At 44.2% G+C, this 23,150-nt stretch overlaps 1 protein-coding gene and 1 long non-coding RNA gene across 7 annotated transcripts in view; one reads left to right on the top strand and one right to left on the bottom strand.

The window, feature by feature from the left end:
• Positions 1 to 4,490: 4,490 nt before the first annotated feature.
• On the bottom strand, positions 4,491 to 21,257 carry Gm15984. Its single transcript, XR_001784879.2, has 4 exons — positions 21,057 to 21,257; positions 11,697 to 11,911; positions 10,617 to 10,738; positions 4,491 to 5,395 (listed from the first exon to the last, which is right to left on the bottom strand). It is a non-coding gene; the product is annotated as a predicted gene 15984 (long non-coding RNA).
• Positions 20,686 to 23,150, top strand: part of Lnx1 (ligand of numb-protein X 1) — a 110,597-nt gene continuing 108,132 nt past the window's right edge. For 4 of the 6 annotated variants that reach the window (XR_001784629.2, XR_003955587.1, XR_001784630.2 and 1 more), the window contains exon 1: positions 20,784 to 20,937. The gene's annotated coding sequence lies outside the window, so the exon portion shown is untranslated. Of the gene's footprint in view, positions 20,703 to 20,783; positions 20,938 to 23,150 lie in introns of those variants that run through there. The other 2 variants (XM_030254173.1, NM_001159577.1) reach the window with 2 other exon arrangements.

Here is a 23,150-nt window from a genome sequence, read left to right as displayed (position 1 = left end):
GACATGCAGACTCTCACAGGAAATTCAGTCTCTACAGTGAGGAGTTAGAACAGGGCATGAGCTGAAGTGGCCAAATAACTTAATGAAGCATTAAAAAATAAAAAGGTTCCAATTTGTTTTTCCAACATAATAGGTTTTTTTTTTAAGTCATGTTAAAGTAATGTGCTATTAAAAAATATCATTAACATTGGTCACAGATGTTAAGTTTTCAAAGTTACTGAAGGTAATTTTGACTTTTAATATAGCTTTAAATAATAATAAAAATATATCAGGTTTGCTTATCAAAGGAAATTTTACAGTTATAACTGGGGTATGTATAAATAAGGACCTAAGTTCAATCCCCCAAGAACTGCCTCCCACACATACACAAATAGAAAGTACAGCAAATTTGTAAACATTCTAACAAAATTAAGTAGGCAATATTAAAGAAAGGCCATATCTGAAGTCTTTGATGTTCGGTGAATTTTGGCTTTGATTGGGAATCACAGAAGTTCTCCAGAGGAGGAAGTCATTGCACAGTTCAAACCAACCTGACAGACAGGACAAATTAGACAGAAAACCTGACATGTGATAGCTACATGAGGCTTCCTGAGTGTATTCTATTTCCTTAATAGTATCCTCTGGCACAAGGTTTTATTAGTGTGATAAAGACCAATTTATATTGTGTTCATCTGTGTGTGTGCCTGGGTGTGTGCATGTGTGTGCTTGTATCCTTTGTGTCCTTGCTAAGAAGCAATTATATATTTCATGATTATAAAGATTTCTTCCTTTGTTTTTCTCCCAAGTTCCATAGCTTTTTCTTACATGCATACCAATGATTCCATTTTGAATGGATTTTTCCATATAGACTGCGTACAATCTTTAAACATATATACCATATCTATACACATATACATGAATGTAAATTAAACTGGGAGCTGAAGAGATGGCTCAGCAGTTAAGAGCACTGGCTGCTCTTCCAGAGGACCCTGGGTTCAATTTCCAGCACCCATATGTCAGCTTACAACTGTTTGTAATACCTGTTTCAGGGGATCCGACACCCTCATACAAACATACATGTAGTAAAATGTTAATGTACATAAATAAAAAGAAATACATTTAAAAAAGTTAAACTGAATCTATTCCTTACTCTACAAAAATGGGGGTCTGCTGCTATAATGTTTAACAGTTTAATATTTTTTTTCTATAAATATTTAAAATATAGAAGGTTGGGGCTGGAGAGATGGTTCAGCAGTTATAAGTGTGTGCTGGTTTGGCAGATGGTCTGTGTTCAGTTCTTAGGACCCCTGTCTGTCAGGTGGCTCATAGCCACCTATAAAACCAGCTGCAGGGGTTCTGCTACCCTGTTCTGTCCTCCAAAGTCATCTGCTCTCACATGTGCACATCCATACACATATATACACCTGCACACAATTAAAAAAATAAAATATTTTTTAAATATATAGAAAGTTGTTTGTATATATTTTTTCTGGTTTTACCCATATGTTAATTATATATTGATTCAGAAAATACAAGAATATTATCTAGCTGGTCGTCTAATAGTTTTGTGCCTAATGTACAAGTACAGTCTCCCAAAGGGTGGGCGAACTGAAGGGTCAGAGGCTGCTGAAAGGACCAGGTGAAGGGCACCTGGCAAAGGCTCACACTGTGCAGGTTGGAACAAGAACATTCTGCAGTCTGCTATTGCAGCCTGGTGGGAAGACAGCCAGGGATGCAGAGAGGTTGCCACCAGAGAGACTATTTGTTGTGAAAATGAGAGAAATTGGATAGTGATTCTAGGCACAAAGGAGTCACAGAACTACCCCACACAGGGGAAACCTGAGCGTGTCTGAGGTGAGGAATGGGAGCAGGGAAGAGGGAGAGCCTGAAGCTGCTCCAGAGGAGTAACAGACCTGCCTCTCAGGGGCAGGAGGAACAACCGCTGTGGGAACTTAGGTTACACATAACGCTGCCATCAGAAAACCCCGTTCCTTCCAGGAGTGACAGTCTCCACGAGGAACTTCCAGCACCAAGGCATGAATTATTAATAGCTGTGAATTAGCAGCTGTAACAAGAACGAAAATATCCAAGTATCTTCAAATTAGAGTTGGCTGAAGTTGTATTTTATTCTGTCGTAGTCCTCTTCCTATTCTGGAGTCCTGCGTTGTCTCCTCTGGCTTCGACATGGCTAGCACACGCCCATTTTAGCCACACAAAGGCTAAGGGATCCATCTAGGACCCTGAGTGATGTGATCAAGGCCCCATTTTGCAACATTTTAAGCCTCCAGCATCTCTGTGTATCCTTTCATTACATGAGCTAATGAAAGGGCAATCTGTCTCTTCTTTATGCAACTCTACACAATACTAAGTAAAACTCATTAAAACTCCCTTCCCAAGGAATAATATTTTGATTACGAGAGAAATGCGAATTATGAAAGAAAATGTTTGTGTCTCACAGCTACACGGGGCCAATGTTAAAGTTCTGTGACAGAGGACAGCGAGCAGGTTCTGACATGTGGGTCAGCCTTCTTCCCACACGGCATTCCCTGCAAGAAGCATTTTCTCAGCAAGCACACGTAACTGCACCGCGTTCACTGCGTGTCTCGTCTTCCTCTGACGTATTTGTTTTTTCTGTTCCTCTTTGCCACCCTCCTTCTCTCCTGAATCCCCTCCTTGTTTTCTTTACCGGATCCTGTTGTAATAAGAGGGTTTTGTTTCTTAAACTGATCTGGAAAACTTCCTTCCTGGCATTGAGATTCCATCTTCAGATGTCATAGTGAGAGATCATGGTCCATCACTGGCTGCAGGGAGTCCGGGACGCTGAGGAACAGGGGAGCCGTAGTCTCGCCTTGTGGGCCGGCTCACAGACACTTCAAGAACACTGAGTGGTCTAGTGTGTGTCAACAGTGGCTGCACTGTTCTTTCCTACAACACCCGGGCATTAACATGCGAGGGTTGTAGTTCCAAACCTGTCAGGATTCTCTAACCCGTGCGCTCTTTTTGACAAATCAGTGGGTTTTCTAAAGAACTTAATTGCTCAAACAGAGGTGGATTGTGAGGGAATGCCAACTTCCTTGATCAAAATCTACTTCTCCTGGGCTATTGCACACCTATATCTTTCCAAGTCAGGTTTTGTTCAGTCGCCTCCTTGTCTTGAGACACTAGAGACATAATAAACGATGTTCATAAATATCTCTAGGGAGGCAGGAGACCTGTGTATCTTAGTGTAACTTGCCTATAAAACAGATCATGAGAAAGGGATATTAACCTCTGGGGGCTTGTTTAAATAAAACCTTAATTTGCAACAGAGTATGCATGCCAATAAAAAAAATCAGAATTTTTGTCCTTGAGAAGAGTTATTGGGAGCTGGGGAGATGGCTCAGTTGGTAAAGTGCCTGCCACATAAGCATGAAGACCTGAGTTCAGATCCCTATAACCTACATTTGCAAGGTCACTCACTTAGGAATCAGGACACACTGGGGCCAGGGGCCCAAATGCCAAGACCCCAAGGAATCCCACCTTATATCAGTGTCAGACTGGGGACCAAGACTGCAGCCCAGTGTTCAACTCAGACTGTGGCTCTGCCTTTTGATGTAGGCTCTCATAAAGAGAAATATATTGAGAACTCAAGAATGTGTCAGAACATTGGAAATAATATTCCCTCCTTCACCTCAGCTCCTTCTCAGTCTCTTTAAATCTCTGTTTGACTCTAATGAATGGTAGAACAGACTAGACTGAAGTCAGTAGAAAGAGCTGAGTGTGAGTCTTTAGATAAAGTGACCACAGATGTGTCTATAGGAGGTACCTGGTGCATTTCATTCATCTATTGCTTTGTTGAGTGTACACTGACTAAGTCACTGTTATTTGCAAGGCCATAAGTGGGACCAGATTCTGCAGACTAGAGAATCTCACACTGTAGTGTTGGAAACAAACATGACAAAGAAACAAACTACAGCCTGGAAGATATCCAACTTCTCTGCAGTCAGAGGAAAGGGCTTCCAAGGCCAAGGGGGTCACACAGGAAATAGAATTTGGCAGGTTTGGAGAGCTGAGTTCTTCCTAGTACCTAGAACAGAATTTGTGGAACTTTCACAAACACACACACACACACACAGAGCTGAGTTCTTCCCAATACCTAGAACAGAATTTGTGGAACTTTCACACACACACACGCACGCACGCACACACACACACACACACACACACACACACACACACACACACACGCACGCGCACTCGCGCCTTATTCAAATGCAGATCCCAATGCTGGAGGTCAGAAACGAGACTGAAGCCGGGCAGTGGTGGCACACACCTTTAATCCCAGCACTTGGGAGGCAGAGGCAGGTGGATTTCTGAGTTCGAGGCCAGCCTGCTCTACAAAGTAAGTTGTCCAGGACAGCCAGGGATACACAGAGAAACCCTGTCTCGAAACCCTCCCCCCCCCCCCACCCACAAAAAAAAGAAAGAAAGAAAGAAAGAAAGAAAGAAAGAAAGAAAGAAAGAAAGAAAGAAAGAAAGAAAGAAAGAAAGAAAGGAGACTGAACGTCTCCCTGGCTCCAAGCCCTCGGTAACTGGTGATGTCAGTATCCTCTGTGGGACAGGGACACTGGGGGAGAAACAAGGAACTGTGGGGAAATGAGCGCACACGTACAGAAAGGGATACAAGTGAAAGCTCCACCTAGCAGCTGCTTCGGATGCTCCCAAATCTCTTGTGCAGGAATACTTTCTCAGCCTTGCACAGCCTGACTGCCCCTCACGGCAAGTTAGGATTCATCTGCTCTTCTGCTAACTCCACTTGGAGTCTAACACAGGGAACAATTTTTGTCATTCTCTGCTTTGAGTTCTCCAATTGAAGGTACCTACCACCTTATATCGGGCCTGGCCCACAGTTTAGAGTGTTAGAAGGAGAAGGGGTCTAGAGCATAGGGGAATTTCCCCTAGTTATTTGATTGGCTGATAAAGACAACAGGAAACCAATCACTGGGCGAAGATATGGAGGTAGGATCTTCTGGGCGGAACAGGAAGGGAAGGGGAGAAGGACAGGGTCAGACAAAATGGAGGGAGACAAGATGGAGGGAGGAGATGAAGATGGAGCTGACCCATGTGGTCTGGAGGAGCCACGAGTAGCTAGGGATTTCATAGCTGGGCAGTGGAGTAGTGAAGTAATGTATTTATCTTATCTAAACAGTTACTGGTATGGAAAAAAAAAACAGTCAAAGACCTCTTACCAAGTCTTAACAAAAGGGCACAATACTTTACCAGCTAAAGGCAGAGGCTCTACATGGCTGCGTAGTCTCTCCAAGCCATACAGCACACAGGCCATCAGCTGCAGAGTCCCCCAGATCCAATGGAAGGTTGGCTTGTATGCAAGTCAGGGCTGTCATTGCTCAAGGGCTCACCTCACCTGCTGAGAGCACTAAATAAAACACCTTTAAAAAATGAATTTAGGCCCTATGGGTTTATTTACAAATAGTCTGAATAAATGTGAATTTAATTTGTGTGTGCGCACACACACACATGCACCCATATAAACCAGCAGAGAATGCTGCCTGTCTTACTTTTTCATTCTCTGTCTTATTCTCTTGAGACAGGGTCTCTCACTGAACCAGAAGTTCACAGTGTATCTTGAATAACTGGCCTGTCACCAAGCTCCTGGGATCTGCCCATCTCTCCTGACCCCTCCCCTTAGAGCTAGGGCTACAAGCTTGCATGGTCGTGCTCAGCTTTTACACAGAGTGCCAGGACTTGAAATTCAGGTCTTCATCCTTGCACAGAAAGTACCCTTTCGCACAGAACCATATGCCTACCCCCTAGTGAAGAGCAAGCCTGCCTCCATTTTAGGCGTAAACATCATCTTATAGTAACGATAAACCAGGTTCATTCCTGTTCATGATTAAACCTCTGTTCCTCAAGGATAGGGTTTGGTCTCATCTGTAACCTTAACTACAAATGGTTCTTTACTGCCTGCTCCAGAAATGGCAATCATGTCTCTGCTTCAAAAAGGTAATAACCATCTTGCATCCCACCTTTGTTTCAAAAAGATTGTTACGACGACCACCCTGAAGCTGTGTCTTTGTTTTAGGAGGTCATTGACTAACTTGTTATGCTTGAGTTCTGCTCCTGGAACCCCGTCTGTTTTAGCAAATCCCTCATTTGGAAACCTTCTCTTTCTCACATCTGATGCTGATGTCTCAAGCCCCACCTTAGGGGGAGGCGGCCATGAACATGAATACTAAAAGCCTGCTTTAATTAATTGTTTTAATTAGTTTGGTCATGACGATTTGAGTCAGGGACATTCCTCCTCATATCTTTGGGATTAACACTAGCCCTTAGAATATTTTCTAATATTTATTTTTTTATTCTAGCACTTCCCTGCACCCTTTAAAGGCAGGGTCTCACTGTATAGCTCTGGCTGGCCTAAAACTCACTGTGTAGATCCGAGGATAAGTGACTATTTTTATGCCAGTACAAGTTTTGAATTTATTTTTGCACTGTAGAATAACTTGAGATTTGATGTGGTGATATTTCCAGCAGGTTTGTTGTTGTTGATGATGTTTAATATTTAGCTTTGATCTGGATAACCTCAGTCATTTGTTTTTCCATTATTCGAGAATAATTCTTAATTTCTGTGTAAAATTGTGTTGGACTTTTAAAGGCAAATGCATTGAATACATAGAATGTTTTTTGATGTATAGCTATTTTCACAACTTTAATCCTGCCAATCATGAGCATGGGAGGACCCTTTCCATATTCTGATATAGAGAGACCCACTTGCTTTTGCTTTTCAAGTACTAGGAGCTACCATGCCCAGCTCCCTCAGTCTCTTTAGGACTATGAGAACACCATAGCTTCTGCTGCATTTTGTGACCACAATACTAAGTATCGTCTTAATTCATGAGAACACCAGCTGGCTCTGTTTTGTTACAGTCTCTGGATGACGATATGAGGTAGCACAGGCAATAACAAAAGTTAGAAAGACTATGCAGAAATTAAAGCTTTCAGACATAGTTGGTGGGCTTATGAAAATGTTAAGTCAGCTAAGTCACTTTGAAAAGGAGCCTGGTCTTCATCAAAAGTTAAACATAGAATTTCTGTGTGACTCATCTGTGCCCCTCCTAGATTTATGCCCAGTAGAATGGAAAGATACATTCTTTCAAAACTTCCATGAATGTCTGTAGAAGCATTGTTCATAGTTTAAGACTTGGAGGCAGGGGCTGTCAATTGATAAGTAGCTGCACAATGTGTCATGTGTCTCTGTAGGGATGGAGGACAGCCTGTGCATCTGGGGCTAGTGAAGCCGAGTGGGCAGGCTTTCCCTTCCATACAGGGTACTGCACCCGGCCCTTGATGGCTCCGTTTCATTAGCATGGCTCAACCCGTGTAAACAGGCTAATTCAATGGACGCTTCCGGCTTTGTTTTTTAAGTAGAAGGCCACCTGCAATAACAGAGCCCTGTTATCTCCAAAGCAGGAGGTTCTGAGCCACTATTATTTCTGAAAGTCCTTTCGTTGTGTGCCTCTTGCTAATGAGCAGCACAGTGAGACAGCTGAGAATCACATTCTTAGGATGACATTTCTTCCTTCCCCAGATTAACTTCTTCCCCCACCAAAGCTCAAATCCTGCATCAAGATGCCATTAACCTCCATGTGTAGCTACAAAAGAATACAAATTAATTATAAGAACTACCCCCAGAGAGGAAAGTTGTTTTAGAAAGAGTTAATCACAATGATTTACTTGACAGGCAAAATAATCCAGGGAAAATTTATTTAAATGATAACTGAATGTCTTTCAAGAAGAAAATTAAGTAGACCAATTGTTTCTTAGAAGTCACAGTATCTTTTGATTATAAAAACAATAAGTGTTATTTTTAAAAAATGTTTTTAAAAAAATCAATAAGCCACAATGAGAAGTAACTGTAAATATTTCTAATCCCTTTGCTGTGGTTTGGTGTATAGAATCTATACCATAGCTGCTCATTCTCCTGAGAGAATAGAAGGGTTGCTCAATGAAGAATGTCCCTGAGTCAAGGAAACCAACTTCACGTCTGTTGTAGGCTCTTCCTCAACAAATCAATTTTCTTTTCATATATTCAAAAATAATCCTAGGGACTAGAGAGATGGCTCAGTGGTTAACATTTGTTGCTCTTGCAAAGGAACCAGGTTTGGTTCTCAACACTCCCAGGGTAGTTCACAACCATCCTTAATTCTAGTTTGAGGCAATCCAATGCCCTCTTCTGATCTCCATGGGCACCAGGTACATGTACAGTGCACATACATGCAATCAAAACACCTGCACATACATGCAGCCAGAATACCTGCACATGTAAAATAGAGTAAATAAATCTAACACAATAGTAATAAAAATAATTGTATTAGTGCTTTGACTTTGGAGAAGACTTCAATTTGTATAGGATCTGTTTGTATAATATCCCCGGGTTAGTTGAGAATAAGCCTTTTGCCTTTAACTCAACAAGATAAAGAAGTTATTTATAGGATAGTCCAAGGTAAGGCAGTGAGCATGTCTCTATACATTTTTCTTTTCTCCCTACCAGCAAGCTTGTCTAAAAATCTCTATTGCTTTTCTGTGGACTCGTGGCTAGAGTGTGAGAACCGTTGGGAGGGAAGGGTAGATTCTTCACTGGGGTTTTATGGACTCACATTCAAGTGCTTCCCCAGCTGTGTTTACAGCAGCCGGGTTTCTAAGCCTCTTGTGAAGTAATCAGTTGTGATCATCTTAAACCCCAAAGAAAACTTTCTTTTCTGGAGATTACTCCAGGTTGCCAGCACAGGTTAGTCTGGCCTACTGAACTTTTAGTGCCCTGACATCCAAAAGTGAAAGCTGGGGTTTCACTCTGAGGAAGAGACCTGAAATACAACCCACAGCCATCCAGCAAAGACGAGGGCTCTGAACTCCTCTGCTCTTAAAAAATTATTACATCCTGTCTTGTTCCACAGTTCTTTCACTGTGAAAATCTGGGATCGTCCAAATAGTATAAGCCCCTGTAGAGCCAAGATTTTCAAATGCTATTTTTTTTCATTATAACACATATGTTTTATCACTTTCTGTAATAACTGATACAACCAAGAACATATTACATTCTTGGTCATGTTTGCTTTTTGATTCATAATAAATATAAATGACATTTAAATATTTGGTGACTGTAATTTATGGGAGATTTCCAGTTGGGCAATTTTTGTAGGTAGCTATATTTACTATTCCCTAGTGTAAATTCTAAGTTCACACCTAGGTACACTTAGAGCCAGGTGTTTGCTATGCGTTGAGGCTTTATACTGTCTACATAAGCTGGGTACAGTCAAGAAACCCAGCTGTGCCTCAGTTTCATTGTAGAGATGATAAAGAACAAAATTCGTCAAAGTACATGGCCTCATGGTCAGCATGTTGATATGTTTTCAATAAGCCTTAGCCACTGTTGTCACCAGTGACACAGTTCTAACCACTGTGCCCTTTACCAAGGAGCTCCGTCCTCCATCAGTTAGAAAGATGCTCTCTTCTTGGCAAAACCGACTCTGAGTGGAAATGTGGCATTGTGGGGACATCTGCAAAGTGGGTAGCTAATCTAAAGGACTACAATACACATCTGGGACAAATCCAAGTTCCAAGAAAACAACACAGCAGCCCAAGAGGTGCCGTGTAAAACACTTCATTTTGTCAGGACCTGCTGACTTCCCAGTGGCCAATCCCTGCTACCTTGGGAGCAGGGTACTGAAGAGTTTTGAGAAGATGCCCTGCCTGTGTTTGCAGTCATCTGATTCCTGTGAGCTTTGCAATGTGGAGGACACAGGAACTATTCAGTGTGTGGAGAATGTGTTTTCCCAGGTTTCTAAAAAGGAAGTGGAAAACACACCTTATTATGCAGAAAACTGAAAAATAATAGATTGATTTCGAAAGGCCAAGTCCTATACTAAGAATATGCTGCTGTTTTTATAAATATTAGCAGCTTATAACAACCACTATATAGTATTTGCAAACATCCAGGGCAAGGCAGAAGTACGAGCCACCCACCACATGGGCTCACTAGAGGTGGCTCAAGCCTCTTGGCTTCTGTTTGACTTTGAAGAATGTCACAATTTAGGTGACTCTAAGTTTCTAAGGCCTATGACCAAATGAGCAACTGGTCATTTCTCAAGGTATCTAGAGTATAACTCGTTCCCTCTGGCTTCTTGAATGTGGATGGAGAAGCAACATGGACCCAAGAAAGTCTATGACCTACCTACAAGAGACCTCATCTCAATAAACAAACTAAAAATTAAATTATTTTTTAAAAATCTCAGATTAAGAACAGGTTATATTTAGGAATACATACATACACACACACACACACACACATTCAACAATAACAACTGGTAAAACAAAAAAGAATGACCATGAATTTGAAGGATAGTAGGAAGGGGTATATGGGAGGATTTGGAGGGAAGAAAAAGAAAGGAGAAATGTTATAATCTCAAAAATAGATTAAAAATTAATAACAACAAAAATAGGAAACTCGTTTCTGGAGAATGTATAGGAACAGTGTCACACACAGAACAGCAAGCTTTTCTGTAAGTCAAGAAGTTATCCATGAGACATAGTCACAAGAGGGCTAAGCGATTGCAGGCATTTTCACAATGCTGCCTGACCTTTTCAAGGAGAAGCCATGGGAGATGGTTTTGTGCATGGTGTATCCAAGCCTCTTTTTCTCTTTCCCTTCCCAGGCTGAATTTTATCTGTGCATCCGTGGCATGAGGTCATCCTTCACATCCTAGGCACAGTGAGTACAACATGAGTCAGTCTCAGATGCAGTAAGGAGCCTCTGATCCCCAGGCAGCCCCACAGCTCCATGGAGCCCTGTACAACCCCACAGTCGTCAGCACTGATTTGGCTCCTTTGCTGTCTAAATGCCGTGGCATGGTGGTGCCCCTCTACAGAAACTTTGTCCATCATTAGCAACCTCATGGCTCAGAGCATCATTTAATTGTGTAGTTTTACACCTGGAAAGTCTTGTTACAGAAAAAGATGCAGGGGACTTGAGAGCTGATGAACAAGCCACCAAAGTCAGTAATAATTTGACTTTTTTTTTTTAACAGATTTTTCTCTAGCCTTAAAGGAACTCTCAGTTCTGTACCTGCTAATGTCAACATCCTTGGATTCCAAGTCTGTTTATCTTGTCTTAGAGAACTATGACCACTCATGGACAGGTATGACAGCCCTCTGTCCCGAGCACACTTTTCCCTAGCCTTTCCCATTTCTCCTTCCCTGGCATTGCCTTTGGGTTGCAATCTGACAGCTTCCCCCTGACTTTCTCAGCCCCCACCCCTTGTTGTTCTTTCTAATCAGGCCTTTGCATATTTAATCTCTCCTCAGTACCTATCACTCACAGGGCTAAGGTTGAAGCCACCATTTCCAGTTCAGGAGTGGCAGGCTGATCCTGAAAGTGAGAAACACAGGTGGCAGAGTTTGCCTCCTTTGACTCCAGGGGCCTTTCTACAGAGGGTAACTTCAGACCTAAGACTACCTAATGAGGAACCATGTCGCTTGCCTATGAAATCTCATGTGATCATTCCCAAGGGAAGACAGTTCAGGTACAGCACAGCCCTATGGGCTCATATATACCCTGCCTACAACCTATCCCTGCTAATTCACATCAATGTGTATGCAGTGCACCCCTTACCCTTCCCACCCACCTCCTGGGCACACACCATTACTGTCATCCAGCTTACCACATTCTCTATGGTTTTTCTGTATCTCGGATGCAACTGTGGAAATGGCCCCATTTGCAAACTGTTTTCAGTGGCTTGTCTTGACTACGGTCCTTGTTTCTTGCCCAGAGATGTGCATGAACTTGTGATGTGCACATTCAGCAGAGAGCTTCAATGGTGTTGATAGAGATGAGCCATCAGTCATTTGAGCATTTCAGGGTAGATGGCTGTAGAGTCTACAGAGTGGATAATTTGCATGAGAGGTACAGCGACAGGGAGAAACCATGGTAACCAGTTAGGAGAGTGTGCCTTTAGAGTGACTGGCAGCTTGGGACTGACATGTTGGTGACCCCTGACATGTGAGTCCTGATGCTAGAATTGTCTCATCCTTTGAGACAATTTGAAGGGGAACCAGGAGAATCATGGATGTTCTCCCTACATCTCCAGGCAGGTGATAGTACACTTGGTCTTTATGCGCGTTCTTTAGCACAGCTGCTGTCAGCTCTGTCCCCAACCCAGTGGCCAAATAGCACCAAAGAGGAAAGCCCCCAGGATGGCATCTTGCTGCCACAGCTGCTGTGAGTGACGGGTGGGTAGATGGAAAATGGCATTAATCCAGGGACAGACCACTTGGGAGGACTGGTCTCCTGGGAGATATTTTCATGGAAGTCACACAGTATGGGAATCTCAGGGCTATCATTCTAGTCCATCTCCTTGGAAAACTATGACAAAGTGAGTGAGAAGGGGACTTTGTTATCTCAGGAGGACACAGCCACTAGGAAAACCAGTCTGGCCAGCCTGAGCTGATGGCTGATACTGATAACTGTCAAAGGCTCAAATTAAAGCATCACAAACAGGAAACCGAGATCTGGGGCCTCTAAGTACCCAGACTGGTTAATAACATACTCCCAGCTCCAAACCCTCCATGCTACTCACTGGGATGAGGTGAGCAGATCAGAACACAACATACCAGGCTCTTCTCAGACATGCTCACATCCTACGTGGAATGAGTCCCTGTTCTCACCTGTCTTTGGTCCCTGGATTACAGGCGAAGTCAACGCTTCCAACTGATGATTAATTGGACTACTTAAAAATGGGGGACTTGAGAGAAGTTTCATAATGGCACCCCCTACTCTTACAATGGACAAAGGAGAGCGGCGGGAAAGTGCTCATTACTCGGTGGATAATCTGAACTCCGGATGGAGGTTCAGCCTCCATGAGAGGAAGAAATGGCTGCATCTCGGTCCAGAGTCATCCGAAGAGGACACGGACAGTCCCTCCCTCCACATCACCCAATTCCAAACCTGACACTCTAGGTCCTATGGCTTGCAGTTCACCAGGAAGCCTAGTCTTGTTGGCTCCAGCGACCTCACTGTGGATTAGTAACAGGTGCCCATGGGGAACTCGGCTGTAAGAAGGTCCTAGGAGATCGGACACCTGACCCAAATTCCCTGAACAAAGAAAGGAGTTTCTTCACGCTTGGGATTTGAGAGAAGTCAAGTGAACATCCCTGCTTGGAGACCCTGTTGTTCAGAATCTAGCCAAGGCTGTCTCTCCATTGATGGTGAGTAATCTTCATGGTGACTCTCTTTCTTAATCTTTGACTTAGAAGGTCCAGAGGGATGGCTCCTTGGCTATGATCCCTGCCCTTTGTTGGATGGAAGCGAAAGTTCACTAGGAAGGAAAAGGCCCCTCCACGTAGGAACTTGGCTTCTCTGGGACTTTACACGCCCCATCTGGCCAGCAACACAGTTCCTCTCTCCATCTTGCCCTTTCTGCTATATTCCTCAGCAGAACATTTGTGTGTGTGTGTGTGTGTGTGTGTTTGTGTGTTTGTCCTTAAGTCACCTGGTGTCACTAATGATCATGAATTTTAAACTTCCCTGGGAAAAGAGTTTGAAGAACTTGGTCTCACAAGTCTAGAGAGACTCATCTCCTAGACTCAGAGGCCAAGCCAGCCAGTGCATGGCAGATTGAGATGAGGCAAATGACAATTTGTTTGTTTCCACTGATGACTGAACATACACAGATACAATCTAGAGGTGTGTGTGTACACTATGAAATGCTTTAGAAGCTGCTGTTTGAAGTAGGGTGTTTTTTAAAAGACCCATTAGACTGGCAACCAACCTTAAAGGAATTGAAGCTCATCTGAGTGTCTACAGATGTCACCATCATTGGCAGGACCCAGAGCTTTCCCATAGTCTTGCCTGGATGCCAGGCACCCCTGACTGTGGCCTCGAGACAGCAGCTATGATTGAGACATAGCTAGTCTTTCTATCTGCTCAGAACATCCACTTACCATCACATTAATGTAGAAGAAAAAGCTATGAGGTTTAGGTCATCTGGGGACATGCACAGCGTGGGCCAAGGTGAGATTGTCAGGGTCTGAGGTTATCATGGGAACTACAGCATTCTCTGAGATTAGATTTGCTATTTAACAGCAGACAACTTGAAGACTTTAAATTAGCCCAAGGTAGCCTCCTTCTCTTGGATAACTACATCTACAGGATTTTTCTTTAGAACAATTTCCACCTTGCATTTTGTTTAAACCCTGGCTCCCATTGATTGTAAATACATAAAAGCAGGGGACTCGTCTCTTAGGCACTGACCGTGGTATTGAAAGTACTCAATAAATGTGTTCTATAAGTGGTGGATGGATGGATAATGAATGCTTAGTTTGTTATCCATTGTGAAAATTAAATGTGGTAGCCAACTCTCCAAAGCTTATAGAGAAGAAAGAGTTAGCTCAATCCAACTTAGCAATGAGTCCTCCCTTCATCTCTTCCCTGGTCTCCTTTGATCTCTAAAGTGAAATTTACTGAAGGCTACCTGTGTTCCTTTCAGACTCCGGGCAGAGCTCTGGGCTTATAGGAAGAGCCTCAGTCCATCTTTTGAGAAGACAATCTAAACACCACACACAGTAAAACACTGAAGCCGAGCCTGTAGAGAGCGCCTACAAGTACCTGCTTGGGGAAGTTAGAAAAGGTTCCATGGAGAGAGAAGCACTTGGGATTTTTCAGAGTGATACTCCAGGTAGCTTGCAGTGGGGCAGAGGATCTGCCTATAGCCAGCTGGGTGTGTTGGACAAGTTGCTTTCTGCTCAGGCTTGGTTTTTGCATGTCAAGTACAGTTAGCTATGGGCTTCTGCCAGGGCTCAGTACAGTGGCACGGGTGCATCGTGTGGATGCAGGCAGTGGGAAGTGAACAGAGACAGATTGTTATGGGAACTACGAACAATCAGGTTTTGGCATGTATTAGGACACCCCATTGAACAACGACACTCTTTTTCACTAGTGTTCAGGAGAATTAGAAAAATTCAAGTCATTATGGAAGCTATTTATGTCACTTTTGAAACTATAGAGATGAAATTGGAGGTTAACTATAGAACTGGGAAGACAGCTCTAGACGATATCCAGCTAGGAGGACTTAGGTATGGCATATTTACAAACAGGAAAACCTTGGGGCCTGGAGCAACCTAGGAGACGTTGAACTCCCTCTAAGATAGAGGAAGAGCAGATCTGAGCCTACCCTCTGTTCTTTCTGAGACTCCTATGGGCAAAGTGAGAAAAAGATGGAATATGGTCAGTAAGAGTGTGTGCTTTAGAAAACCTTGTCCCTAGGCTAATAAGTCCATGAGCAAGCCTGCTCTCTGCTAATATGAGGTAGCGAGCAGCTGATGCTCTGTGCATAGGAAGAATGAAGATGTGAAACAGATTCTGGCAGGCAGGCTGCTAATGAGACCCGAGGAGTAAGCCTGAAAATGGATGCTTCTAAAAGAGTGGGGGTGAACATCATTGCCATCACCACTAACAGTTGCTTGAAAAGAGCCCCTGTGGTTTCTGGGTTTATGCAAGGATGGAGTCATGTAAGCATGGAGATATAGTGGTCCCACGTTTAACATGTGACAACTGCAAAAAAGCAACCCTTGGCCATTGCATCCCTTTTGTTAAATAAGGGTGTGCTGGCCACACTTTGTATAGTAAACCTTTATAAAATGTGTGTCCTCATCAGTAATTGGTGTGATTCTAACTTCCCAGAGATCTCCCATCTCCCCATAGAAAGCAAATAGACCAGAGGGTGAGGGTCTCCTATGATGTGCTCGGGGCACCTAGTAGAACATCTGTAAAGAATGCAGCACATGGCTGATCTGTGGGGAGAGTGATGGGATATCTCCCACATTCCAGAGCTGGAAAACCTTCGTCTCTACCAACAATTGCCCTGTGGCGACCCTACTTATACACGTCATGCTAAGAAGCACTTGTCCTTAGCTAATGAAAGACTTAGAGCTGAGCTAGATTTAAAAAACAATCTAAGCCAATGTGATGTAATGTATATATAGCAATTTCATCTCTTAATGCAGAGTACCTTTAGTAATTATGTAGTTGAGGCTTTTTCTAGAGATGATTTTATTAAAATCAGATGAAATCTGTTCCCTATTGTGGCATTCAGCCGTCTTAGAAAACCCTACAAATATGCTGGTGGGGTGGGGGCGAAGGGGGGTTGCAAACAGGGGCAGAGTGGTTCCTCTGTGACAGAAGGAATGCTTTAGGCATGGCTTCCTTGCCACAAGGAAGCCTTGAGAATGCTAGCCTTCATTGTCGGGATCAAGAAGTTAAGAGCTCAGAGAACAGACCCCCTTTCCTGCTTCCATTGCTCTGTCAAGACATATAAGAGTTCAATGGAAATCACAGTGCTCATGTGAGCTGGCTGAGTAACCAGGAAAGGCCCAGCCTCGAGTTCTGTGAGCTTCCTAATGCTTCCCACCTGCCTCTGCAGAAAATGAACATTCCAGGATCCAGTCACAGCAAAAGCCCCCAAAGAGTAGGAAAGCCATAGAGTAGTAGCCCAAAACGGAGAACACTGCCACTCTCAAAGCCAGCCTCCTGTCCTGATCTGACCTCATCTCACCTACCTGGTGGCTCCTCTAAATCAGTTTGTACTGCTGCCCTTCCACACAGGTCCCCACCACACATGACCTATAGCATCCCTGCCCCCAGCCCTGTGTGAGTTGTCCTTGCCACCGTCTCCTCTTCCAGATCCAATCATGTTCCTTTTGGCATGACGATTTTCCCAGCAGCCCTGGCTACACCAGCTCCCCCACTTCCTCTAGTGTGCTGTCAAAGCAGGGCTAGAAATGATTTGTTCTTGAGGGAAAGGGTTAACATCAACTGCTAGCCCACCCAGAGGTATAGTTGGTATATTCCAAGCTGCTAATTTTTTATTTTATTTTATTTTTTGCTTAGGGAGATGTAAAAGAAGTCAGCCCCTCCTCCTAAGGTCTCCAGGGCAAAGTGAGGTATGATTTTACCAATCTTCACTCTGGAGCCTATGAGTTTAGTAAGTATACTCACAGGGCTGTGGGGATTATGGGCAGGAGTGTGGGTGGCCTTAACACAGCCACACTAGAAGTCTACCAGCTTGGGCGAGGAGTTCCCAATGGACCAATAGATGAGAATCCTTCTCCCTAGACCTTTCCAGCCTATGTACTTCTAGCCCCTCCCTGATGTCACATGCAATTGAGGTGGTGAACAGCTGGCTAGGAGGAGGTTCATACTCTGGAGCCTCCCCTCCCCCCACCCCAAGCCCTCCTCCCGTGAGAAAGCATCACAGTCAACAAGCCAAGCTGCAGTGATCGTTTGCATACCAACGCAGCTGAATTCATGAAGATGGTGGCAGTTTGTGACAGTCCTATATGGCACAGGGTTACCTCTGAGCCCCAGAGCACCTTAGGGTTTCAGCAATGACAAAGAAATGGATGGGGGGAGGAGGCTGCAGAGAAGCAGTATGGGTCTACTATTTGCTGATGCTGATGCCTAAACCACTCGCCTTGGAAGTAGTGTATAATGCAAATTATTCTTGCATTATCTCATCTTTTCAGCTGTGCATAGATCATATTAGGCTTTCAAAGACATTTCTGATAGAAATGACCATGGAAGATGTCATAGGGAATTACTTGTCATTCTCAAGGGGACCCTCAAGCTGTCCTTCACTCTTGAGTTTGGGTTGATATGTCTCCAAACTATAAGTTCAAGAGCACCCTCAGAAATGATATAATGTCCTCATGCTTTTCATATATCCACATATACAGGTACATAAGAATAAACATCTCACTCCTATCTTTTCATATATAAACCAGTTGTTAATTAATTTTGCACCTCAAGTTCTTTCTCAGACCACACTCTTGCTTCAACCCGGCTTTTCCTTCAGAATAATGCACAGGTAAGAGGCTAAAGTCAGCCCGTCATGGCGAAGCATGACTGGAATGCCAGCCCTTGGAATTGAAGGCAGGAGAATCAACAGTTCAAAATCAGCCTCCGCTACAAGATACTGTCTCAGAAGGAGGGGGCAGGGCAGGACAGGGAATACAGCTCAGTTATACAAGGCTTGCTTCGCATTCAGGAAGCCCTGGGTTCAAACACCGGCACGAAATAAAGCCAGATGTGGAGCTTCACGCCTGTAGACCCAGTACTCAGGAAAAGGAGGCAAGAGAATCCAAAGTCAAGGCTGTCTTCATAGATATAGGGAGTTTGAGACCAGGCTGCACTAGAGACCCTGTCTAGAGTGGGAGAGCGGGGGTGGGGGGTGGGGAGTGGGAGAGAGGAAGAAGAGGGAGAGAGAGGTAGATTCACATTTAGGACCTCACCCAGTGAACACACCATTAGAATCTCCCTGATTTCTTTTCACAGTTTAGGAAAGGCCCTGTTTACAAACTGCCCTAGTTCTGCCACTCGCTGTGTGAGTCAAGTTCCCTGCTTCTCTGTACCCTGGTTCCTTGTCCTGTTGCGTGTAAATGATGTCAGGAGCTGACATTGGGGTTCCGGTATAAAGTGCTTGGGGAGAGTACGCGGGCCTGGCAAGCTCTTGCTGTCTTTCTTACTCCGTGTTCGCTTTAGTGGTCATTATTTCTGTCTGCCTCCCCCCACCTTACCTTAGAATCTAAGACTTTGTTCAAACACAACAGCCGGAATGAAACAGTGGAGTTTATACTGAACTTGGTTTTAGTCTTTAAAGAATAGGCTACATTCAGCTGCATAGAGAAGCCCTTCTCTTGGCTAACCATATAAAATATCCAGGAGTTTCTCTTCTCTTACACAAGACACCTGAGCCTTAGCTCCACTCCCAGTTTAATGCTGATCCACTTCCTCTATTTCCCCTCTCTCTCCTAAGTTTGTCTTTCTTTCACCAGGCTATCCGTGCAAGTGGCTGTGTGTTTGTGAATACAGCCAGAAAAATTCCCATAGTCTAAAGGCCTTCCTTCAGCGAAGTTCTGTGCGCGTTCATTGATTGCACATTTTATGCAAATATATTTCTCCTGTGCCTCTCTGCCCAGGGTTTCTGTGCCTGGAAATCTAACTGCCTCTCCAAGTCAGAGCCAATCCCCTTGGGCAAGGTGAAGCTTGACTGACAGCACAGAGAGGGCGGAACTCAATGAGGGGCGTGGCTTTCTGCAAGCTGGCTAGCCTTGGTCTCCTCCTACCCCCGGGGACACGGGGACACGCTGTCTCAGGAAGGAGAAGCTTTTGTCTTGCTGGGCTAATAGTACTTCCTCCCACCCCCACCTCCTGCCTCGAAAAACCTGCACTTGAAAGGTTCAACTACCTTTATTATCTTCCCACTCCTCAACCCCCAAGCCCCAACCCCCTCCCCCTCCCTCCTTTTCGAACCTTTTGCTTTTATCGGTACAGGGTAGCCACGCCTCCCTTAGTTTCTATTGGATAAAGTAGCGAAGAGAGGTGTGTGTATGTGTTTGTTTTAAAGAGTCCCAAGCTGCTTGGTCCCAGATGGATGCGCTGTTTAGGCCTGTCTGGGGTGAACCAGTGATTTGAAGTTGCCTCCTGCGCTAACTTCATCTTCCTTCTGCTACCCTCTCCTTTTACTTTACAAGGTACCGAGTGACAGGGAGCCAGCTACCAATGTGGGCACTCAGGGAGAAGGTGCTTTTTTACTATTTCTAACTCTAGCTGTCCCCTAGTCCCGCCCACAAACCACGGCTAGGCCGTGAGGTGTTAGAACAGGCGACTTCTACAGTTTCAAGATCAGGAGGGGGGAAAGATTTTCAGCAGACGTTTTCTTCGTTAGGGGACCAAAGTGTGCCTGGACCAACCCAGGAGAGAGAACTCCCCAGGGTCCCCAGGTAGCACATTCCGAACAGTGACTACATCTGCGAGGGAGGCTGGCTGCGAGCCACAGACACACAGCAATTCAACAGGCTGATGGGACAAGATGCCACAGGCCTTAACCAGCAGGCAGGAATCCTCTTAGCTGTCACTCAAGTGCCAGCTGAGTCGTGCCATTAGCCTGCTGGAAAAGCTGAAGCAAGGGTGACTTGTCCAGGGTCACACACCAAGCTTGGGACCAAAATAGCCCTGAGTCCTCTTCCCTATCTCTCCCTGCAGACAACATGGCCTTAGTAAGGCGCTATCATTCTAACCTGAATCATTTAAAGTACTCCTAATTGCAGGCCTACTGTGGACTGTAACCACCACGTGACAGACAGGCCGAGGTAGGAATGCCTGAAGTTTTACCAATGCCTGAATCTATTATTAATATGCTGGGGACCGCGAAGGTGTTTGGGAAATGATGCTGAAAGGTATCAAAATTAGATTTTTTTAAGTAGACTTAGGTCATCTCTGGTTTGTTATAATATTGGGACAGAAAAACACTAGGAACTCAAAGGGATGTGATTCAGAAAGGCGTTAGTGGGGACAAGTCCCAGATATGGCTAAGTCTTCACAACCTTTTCCTTCCCCCCCCCCCCCTACAAAAATCCCTGTCTCCTTCCAGTGTTTAAACTTCCCTTTTAATTCTGATGTTGGCAGCTGTGTGGGCTCCTGTGAGCCTGGAGGGGAAACAATATCAGGCATACAAGATGGGCCTGGGAAACAATCAGGCATTCGCATTCAGATCTGTACACGGGGCTAGACACGTGCTATGCTCAGAAAGGAAAGTAAATTCCACTTGGCAAATTGCTCTAACTGATTCATTTGTCCTCTGAGAGACGCCACCTACCTGCTCCAAGGTAGTCAGGTAATTGACGGGGGCGGAGCCTCTGGGGATGTTTTAGTCCCTAAGGTCTCAGCCAGACTTCCGTGATGTCACAGATTTCCTGCTCTGAACCAACCAATACCCTTCTTCTTCCTCCAGCCACCTGTACACCGAAGTTGAGACCGGTCACAGCTCAGGCGGCCCTAGACGCTTCTGGCACAGGGATGGAGGCTGGCTGGTCACTGCTGCTTTGAAAGTCCCAAACATCTTTGAACAGGTGAGAAGAAACTACTTTTTCCTCTCTTTAGACCTCTGGCCCAAAAGGGATCTGAACAAGGAATCTGAATTTAAAAAAAGAAAAGAAAAGAAAGAAAAAGTAAAAGAAAGACCACTTACTGGCTCAGTCCAGAGTAACACTCTGAGAGTAGAGATGTCTGCGCCAGTCTTACTCCATGGCCAGCAACGTTATCTCGGCCAGATATTTAATCATTTTTGTTTCCTGATTATTAATCCGGCCTCTACTTGTTGGTGACGTTGATCTGATTCTTTTTAAAACCCCTGAGAGAAGTGAGGTGAGATGCTTTTTGAAAGTTAGTTCAAATGTGCAGACCAGTTCAGCCTGTTTTGTGTGTGTGTGTAGGGGGTGGTGTGGGGTGCTGGGGACATTCACAAAATTCAGATTGTCCTTTTTTTTTTTCTTGCTTGCATTCATGTCATCTGAAGCAATTTTGATCCAAAGCTGTAATACTTCCCTAGGTCTTGTTGTTTACAATAGAAAGTCAATACTAAAGGTAATAAATTCTGGCTCCCTATTTATAAGCTTTCTTCTCTCTCCCTCTCTCTCCTTCTCTCTCTCTCTCTCATAAAAATCCTTTAGTTTCCTTTATTTGTGGAAAATATTTAGCAGTCTGGATTAGAACTGTTTACCTTCAGGCCAGATAGGTTGCCTGCTGACCTTTGGCTAAAGTAAAGATTACCCTTCAAGGCCACAAGAATGTAACGCCAGGCCTGGCTTTTGAATTGTTGAAACTCTCTTGTTGTTTCTATCTTTTCTATATTAATAAATATATGGAAGAGGCTGCTCTGCTAGGACCCGACTCTAAAAGTAATTGTAAATCCTCAAGGACCCATATTTATTTTTCTAATCCTGACCACATAACCTGCTCTCAACGAGCCTGAGAGACCCACTCCACTAGCTAATATTATTAACAAGGGCAAAGAAACAAGTCCCCAATCTGTCTTCTTATCAACTTAGCTGGGAAGCTCCAGGAGAGAAATAAATGAATCCTGAGACATTCCATTTTATAGACTTTGATTAGTCCCTTTCCTGGGTCTTAAATTAGCAGCGGGGTTTATAAGGAAATCATCCACTAGGAAATAAGCCCAGAGACAGCCCTCTAAAAAGTAAAAGAACATGCCAAACATCCAACTGTACGAACGCACTGCCCTCGAACGGCTGCTTCTTGCTGGTAAGTGTCTGCTTTGTGCTTGTTACTGGTTTCTCTCTGACTCTTGGGAAGCTCGTAGTCTCTTTTCTAGCTGACCTTTGTGCCCAGTATTGTCCTCTAAGCTAGTGTGTTTGCAGAGTGACTGCCGTTGATGCCTTAATAACATTCTCAGTTGATTCAGAGGTTTGTGAGCAAGGTGAGAGAAGGACTCCCCATAGCCTGGATTTTGTACGCCATACATTTGTCTTTGATGTTCCAAACCTCTGCAAACTTTCACCCCTTCTCCTATACCTGGTTAATTAGTTATTTTTAAAACAATGGACCTATTATTAAATAACAAATTGTTTGATCATTGTCTCTAACTGCATAGGAAAATAATATTATGTTTTTATTGCCCCCAATTCAAGAAAAAGGAAAAAAAAAAAAAAACCATGACAGGGCAGAAATCAGAGTCCAGTCAGTGTCTAGTACAGGGGTGGGGTAGCTTGTTGGATAACTTGCAGGTGTTCTCCCTGAGAAGTTGCCATGACAACTCCACTAGTTCAGGTGTATACCAGTGCGATTAGGAGATTTTACATCCTTTAGCAAATTACTGAACTTCTCTGGACCTCCATTTCCTTCTCGGTAGGATAAGAGATATAAGTACTATGTAATGTGGTTCTCTGAGTAGAGGCAGTGCCTGGTACTGAGCCAGGGACAAATGAAAGCCAAGTCCCTCTCTACTGGAGGAATTTTTCTGGGAGCTTGGACGTGTGTGAGCCCATGTAGCTCTCCTGTGGCTGCACTGGTTCAGAACCCGGCTCTTATTACTGTAATTAATTGTCAGTAATTAACACCACTGTTAACAGTTTGGAGAACACACAACAGTCCGGAGGAAGGAGAATGAACAAGCTGTCATTCCCTGAGCCAGGCAGCGTGGTCTGCCAGCCCCCTTGGCGAAGCAGAGTCTGGAGTGGTCGCTCTTCCTTCTTGTCCCCAGCTCAAGGCTCTTTTGATGCATTCACAAAGTGTGAGTTCCTAACGGGCGTTCAGGAGAAAGTCT

Source organism: Mus musculus, chromosome 5 (assembly GCF_000001635.26).
Source record: "Mus musculus strain C57BL/6J chromosome 5, GRCm38.p6 C57BL/6J".
NCBI classification, from domain to species: domain Eukaryota; kingdom Metazoa; phylum Chordata; class Mammalia; order Rodentia; family Muridae; genus Mus; species Mus musculus.
This window is presented reverse-complemented; position numbering and strand designations above follow the sequence as displayed.